At 62.6% G+C, this 6,000-nt stretch overlaps 1 protein-coding gene across 9 annotated transcripts in view; it reads left to right on the top strand.

The window, feature by feature from the left end:
- The first annotated feature begins 1,130 nt into the window (after positions 1-1,130).
- Positions 1,131-6,000, top strand: part of TSNARE1 (t-SNARE domain containing 1) — a 226,749-nt gene continuing 221,879 nt past the window's right edge. For all 9 annotated transcript variants that reach the window (XR_010317843.1, XM_064268138.1, XM_064268140.1 and 6 more), the window contains exon 1: positions 1,131-1,240. The gene's annotated coding sequence lies outside the window, so the exon portion shown is untranslated. The remainder of the gene's footprint in view (positions 1,241-6,000) is intronic.

Below are 6,000 nucleotides of genomic sequence, written 5' to 3'. Positions count from 1 at the left end.
TACCCCTTCCCTTTCCAGGAGCTCAGCAGGCCTCTACAGGAAGCCTAAGGCTGCCCATCAGTTATTGTAAAGGCACTTGATTTGGTGAGGACAGCAGTTGCCTGGGGTCTGCCTCTTGGTCGTCAGTGAGGAAACAGGCTCATGTGAGACTGACTGGCTGAGGGCATGCAACTGATGGCCCCAGGATTCTACCCCGGTCCCAAGTTCCCTCTCGCAGCAAGTCACCAGGAGACAAGGGGCAGAGTCATTCAGGGAGGAGGGTAGGTCTGGGTTAAGCCAGGAGGCTCAGCGAGCAGGTGCCCTTGGGTAGAGCAGGGAGTCAGAGGTCCTGAAGGCCCCGCAGAGGGAAGGGAAGGAAGAGGGAGCAGGCGCGGGGAGGGTCTCCCAGGGGAGTCCCGGCCACTGGCCCTTACCGCTCCCGGGACTACTGGGAGGCTGTGACCTTGGAACGAGGTCCTTGAGCCTCAGTTCCCTGCCTGGGCTGCAGACCTCCCTGGGTCATGTGGGACCAGCCAGCTGTCAGCCTCTCCACGTCCTAGCGCGGAGCCGTCGCTGTTAGCTTCACGGTGACGACCTGTTTCCTAGTTTCCGATTAGCCCAAGACCACGGCCTCGCAGGTGCCCACCCACCTGCCCAAGGTCGCCGGTGCCCCCGCTGCCAGCGCATGGCGACCACTCGGGCGAAATGCCCCGCGGTTCTAACGTCTCTGACATCACTTGAGATTGGGGGGTGTGTGTGACAGGGGCCGGGGGCCAGGCTTCTGCGGCCAGGCCTTCGCCAGGGCTTAGCATCCTTACACAATGTCACCTCCATGTCACCCCTGTCTTACAGATAGGGAGATTGAGGCTCGGCGGGCCAGCGTAGGCCGGCCGTCTCAGAGTCTGGAGGAAAGAGACCGCGCTAGGCTGGGGGGCGGGGGACGCCGCCGTTCCCTCCCGGGACCCCCGCTGGACCCTCCACTCATGCGAGCGTCGGCGGGGTCCTTAAGCCCGCTCGGCCGCCGTCCCAGGGCCGCTTCCGGTCGCTCGCGCAGGGCACGCTGGGACTTGTAGTCTGGCCGGCGTCCGTCAGCCTCAGGGGCTCGCGCGGCCATTGGCTGGCGGGCGGCGCGGGGGCTGCCGGGACCGGTGCCGGCCTCCGCGCGCCCGGCGGAGGCGGTCACGTGATGTTTGGGTGCCCGTCCCCGCCACCGCCCCCTCCCCGCCGCGATCGCACGGATCCCCGAGCCACCCAGTCCCAGGTGAGGCGGGGGCGCGAAGGCCTCGCCCGCCCGGGTTCCGCGGCCCGCGGCGGGGGGCGCGGAGGGGCGGGGGCGCGGAGGGGCGGAGACGCCCCGGGGGAGGGGCCGGCCGAGGGGGCGGGGCGCGCCAGGGGCGGGGCCTCCGAGCGCCCGTGCTCGTCGCCCCTCCCGGCCTGCGCCCCCGGGGTGCCCGTCGGGGGGACCGGGAGCGCGTGCGTCCGCCGCCCCGGGGCCCGGGGGTGCAGTCCCGTCCCGGTGGTGGGAGCCCCGTCCGCGCGGCCCGGGCGCAGTGTGTCCGCGGGGCGCGTCCGTCCCCGGTCCCCGCGAGCGGAGCGGGTCCGGGGCCACATCTGCTTCCCGCGCTTTCCTTCCCCGGAAAAGCGCCTCGGGGGGCGGCCCGCCCGGGAGCTGCCGGGACCGGAGCTGTGCGGCCCGCGGACACCGTCCGGGGCCTCCTGCTCAGGGACTCACGTCCCATGGTCTCGCCTCGCGGAAGTCAGTTCCGGTCCTTAGACACCTGGCCACACCTGAGCGCTCGGTCACCGCCGTGACCCGAGGCTGCTGTACCGGGCAGCGCACATGCGCGCCTGGCCATCGGAGATGCGGACAGCTCTGACCCACAGGCTTCTGGACACACGGGCGCCCCGCCTGAGGCCCGTCATCCTGCCTCCCTTCACCCCAGCCACTCCTGACCCTCCTCAGTGCCCTGCACCCGAGGGCAGCTGGCTATCACCTGCTCAGCCCGACTGCCCTCCCGCCAGGACGCCCTGTTTCAGGCTCCATCCCTTCTCCTTCCCAGACCTCGTGCTGTCATCGCCCACTTCTTTGCTTGTTTATTGTGCTGTCTTTAGTCTCTGGGGCAGGGAAGGGTTGGGATTGTGCCTTACCTTACCTCAGTGTGGGCACAATGTGCACTGAAAGATACATGTGGTGTGTGGCCACGGGGGATGCTCTGATCTCTCACACTGGTCATTTCTTGGGATTCAACCTGGAATGTCGATGGAGCCGCGGGTGCTTGGACTCTGGGTGGCAGAGTTCCAGGACCACATCGTGATTGCAGTTGGCCACAGGAGGCCAGTCAACCAACCAGGGAAGGCTTCCTGGAGGGGGTGTACTTTCGCTGGCCACCTCCCCATCCCTTTGCTTCTCTGGCTGGCCTGGCTGTGGCCTCTCTGGTGCTCACATGCCTGGCCTTCTGTGTCAGGGCTGGCTTTAGGCCCAGGCACTGCCATGTGGGGGCTTTAAGTCCCTTTAATCCGTTCGGTGCTCCTGGCTGCCTGTGCCGGCTCCTGCTAGTTGCTTCAGCCACATCTTGCAACTTGCTTCCTGTGCCGACAATTCAGAGCTCTGTGTTTCCTGCAAGCTCCCTGCCTTTCCCCCAGCCTCTGCTCAAAATGCCCTTGTGCTCCGGGGCATCCAGCAACTACTTCTTCCTCTGGGAAGCCTTCCTGCCCTGCCTCCCTGATGATGGTTCCCCCACATCTGTGCCCTGACCACAGCACCTGGTGCTTACCTGGACACACACTTTCCACTGTGGCATTACGCCGAAACAGCCCTTATCTGTGTTCATCTCCCTTTTGCGACTGAGCGTCCCAGTGTGCAGGGACCTCAGCTTGGTCACCCTGTATCTGGGTGCCCTGCCTGTGTCTCAAGGGGGTAGGCCCCCAGCACATTCTGACGAATGAGTAAACTGAATGTGGGAGCCAGCCACCAAGCATGGTGAGTGGGGCAGGGGCAGAGGGAGTCCCGCTCAGCATGTGGGGAATAGGAAGCGGGGTGTGGGGGACTGACCTGTGACCAGGGTGTGCCAAGCTGTCAATGACAAGGACTGGAGGTGGCCACAGGGTCCTGAAGAAGGGAGGCCTGCCTCCCAGGGTTTCGGACTTGAACTGGGCCAGGTGGAATGACCAGAAAAGCTGGGTGGACGTTTTGCAGGTGACAGCAGTGTTGCTGAGCGTATCAGCAACACTCATCCTGCACTCACTGCTGCCAGGCTCTGTCCTAAATGAGTCTCACGGGGACCCCGGGAAGACGCGATGTGTTCTCCCCACTTTATGGACGAAACTGAGGCACAGAGAGGTGTCCTGGTCCTGAGTCCCTTAACCATGAAGTCTTCAGGCTCCGTCCATTTAGCTCCAGACACACAGGTTGTCAGGCACTTTGCTCTGAGCAGTGTTTGGAGTATGTGGACAATTGGTAAGGCCTAGACTTTTCTTTTTTAATACACATAGGTGTGTCTGTGGACACTGGATTTGTTTGTGTTTTTTGCTACAAGTGAAATTTGACCCTCATGGCTCAGTCTGGCTGTAACTTGTGATCTTATTTTAAAATCTGATTTTGTGCCAAGACAGTAATGATGGACTCATTAGCACTTTGAAGGTAGTCTTCTTCTCAGACCCAGCTGTTTCTCACCAGCGTGCCCTGTGCTGCCTGGCTCCTAGGCCCGTCGTCAATATCGGCGGAGTTGGTGTGTGGAGGGATGGACAGTGATGGCAGACTGAAGGGAGGAAAGGACGAGCAGAGAGCTAGAGAACGGGTGGGCCTGCCTGTCCTCTCTGGGGTGCTCTTCTCTGTCATTTAATGTGAGTTCCACATTGGGTTCTGACACTGCTTTGAACATCCTCATCCTTATTCCACTGAGAGCATCTGTCGGCAGGCGGGGGAGGTCGTAGGGGAGGCACTTGAAGCTCATGCAGGCTCTTCCTGTGCCTGACCTCAGGACTTCTGTGGGGATCGTGGTCCTTCTGCACTCCCCGTCTACCTGTCTGCCACCTAGAGCCATGCATCTCGAAGGCCCAGCTGTGCCCAGGGCCTGGGATGCAGTCGGTGCCAGGTGATGTTTGTGGGAGAAGTATGGGGGCTGTGACAGTGCTGAGCCAAACCTGGGTGCCGAGGCCCTGAGCCTGCATTCTCACCCCACCACACGTCCTGCCCTTGCATCCAGTACCCCTTAGAAAAGCCCGAGTTCTCTGGCAGAGAAGATGGCCACCATCGAGTCAGAGCCCGATGCCTCGGGCAGGTTTCCAGGTGTATCACGGGCAGATGTTCTCCCTGATGACCCAAGGTGGTGACGCCTCTGGGCTGGTCCCTGGTCCAGGTGCCCCGTCCGCCCCCTGGGGCTGTCCTCAGAAGTTGCTGCTGCTGCCCAGCCTGGCCTTATCCCTGCTCCGGGATTCTCTCCTTCAGCTGGAGGCTCGCTTCTGGTCAGGCCAATGTGAAGATCCATGCCTGGCCTCCAGACCAGCACACATGGCAGGCCCTTCCCTTGCTTTGCCTGTATTGTCCTTGCCCTGGTCTTGGATCTAAGCCAACTTGGGGGCCACAGGAGCTGCTGCAGCAAGTGGGTGGTCTGTGGGCAGTGCTGGTCTGGACAGGGCCACAGCGGCCCGGTGGGTCCTCCCGCTCACGTGTTCCTGTGGCCACACACTCTGGAGGCTCAGGATGAGGCATGAAGTGGAGGGGAACGTCAGGGAGACGGGTGCGTGCACCGTGGTCACATAGTGAGTGGGCCAGAGAAGCAGGTAGTTCACGAGGGTGGGAGGGGCAGCCAGGGCCACTGTACCTGTGGCTGTGGGTGCAGCTGGCCCAGGTGCTATCTGGGAGGGGGCCTGGGTCTGGGAGGCCTGAGCTGGGCCCTGAAGCTTGAGTGGGCACCGGTGGTGGGAGGGCCGGAGGATGGCTGTCTAGGCAGTGGGAGGCCTCAGGAGAGGCACAGCAGCGTGGAACTTCCAGCAGGCCAGTCCCTGAGGGCCAGTTTGAGGGCCTTGGGTGGCAGGGTGAGGCCTGGGCTCTGGAGCCTTGGTCTTGAGCAGGGACAGGCCAGCATGGGCCGTGCCTGAAGGGACTCGAGTGGAGTGGGGCTCTGGGGCCTGGGGTGAGGACTGCACCCTAGCTCTGTGGGTGGAGGCTACTGCTGGCTTCAAGAGGCACACAGCCCCCGCTTCTGCCCAGCTGCCTTGGAGGCTGGGCCTATCTTGGCCCCGTGGCTCGGTGTTCTGTGTTGCGTCTGTGGTGACCACGGTGACACTGTAGATCCCTGTGCTGGGCTGATGGGTGGCAGGCTGCACATTGTCCCAGCAATCTGGGGCCCTAGGCCCGAGTGAGCCACTCTCTCCACGTGGAAATGGAGCGCAAAGCCGGCCAGGCGATCTGACCTGGGAGCCCTGGGTGGGCGCTTTGCCCAATAAACCTTGATTGTTTTCTTCCCTGAATCGATGGGAGATTGTCTTGTTTTCTGCTCTGATTTCCCCTGAGGAGGGCTGGTATCCAGCCCTGACGCCTGTAACATCCTGGTGCACAGTGAAGCCCTTCGGATATAGACAATGACGGCCTGGTCGTGGAACCAAGATGGGTGTTGTTCGCCAACGCCACCATCAGCTGCCCTTCTCACGCCCTCAGTCCGCTCCTGCAGCCCAGAGGGGCGGCGTCAGCATCTCACAGACATGGATGCTGACATGTATGGCCTTCTCGGGACATTGCCAGGGGGCTGCTGAGAACTCCCAAGGTGGAAAAGGGGCCTTGGGAGGTCAGGGAGGCCCCACAGGTAACCAGGCAGTCCCCGGCGGTGGAGTGTGCCCCTTCTCTGAGGGCCCCTAGGTCAGAGGCCTCTCTTCCCTCATGGTCGTCACCGTCTTCATTGTTGTCACCGTAGTGAAAACTTGGAGTCTGCGCCAGGCCCCAGCCGGTTCTTTGGATCCTCTGATGAGGACATTTCCGAAGCTGAGAACTTAAACCAGGCCACAGAGCACGTAAGCAACTGG

Source organism: Loxodonta africana, chromosome 14 (genome assembly GCF_030014295.1).
Source record: "Loxodonta africana isolate mLoxAfr1 chromosome 14, mLoxAfr1.hap2, whole genome shotgun sequence".
Classification (NCBI taxonomy): Eukaryota; Metazoa; Chordata; class Mammalia; order Proboscidea; family Elephantidae; genus Loxodonta; species Loxodonta africana.
This window is presented reverse-complemented; position numbering and strand designations above follow the sequence as displayed.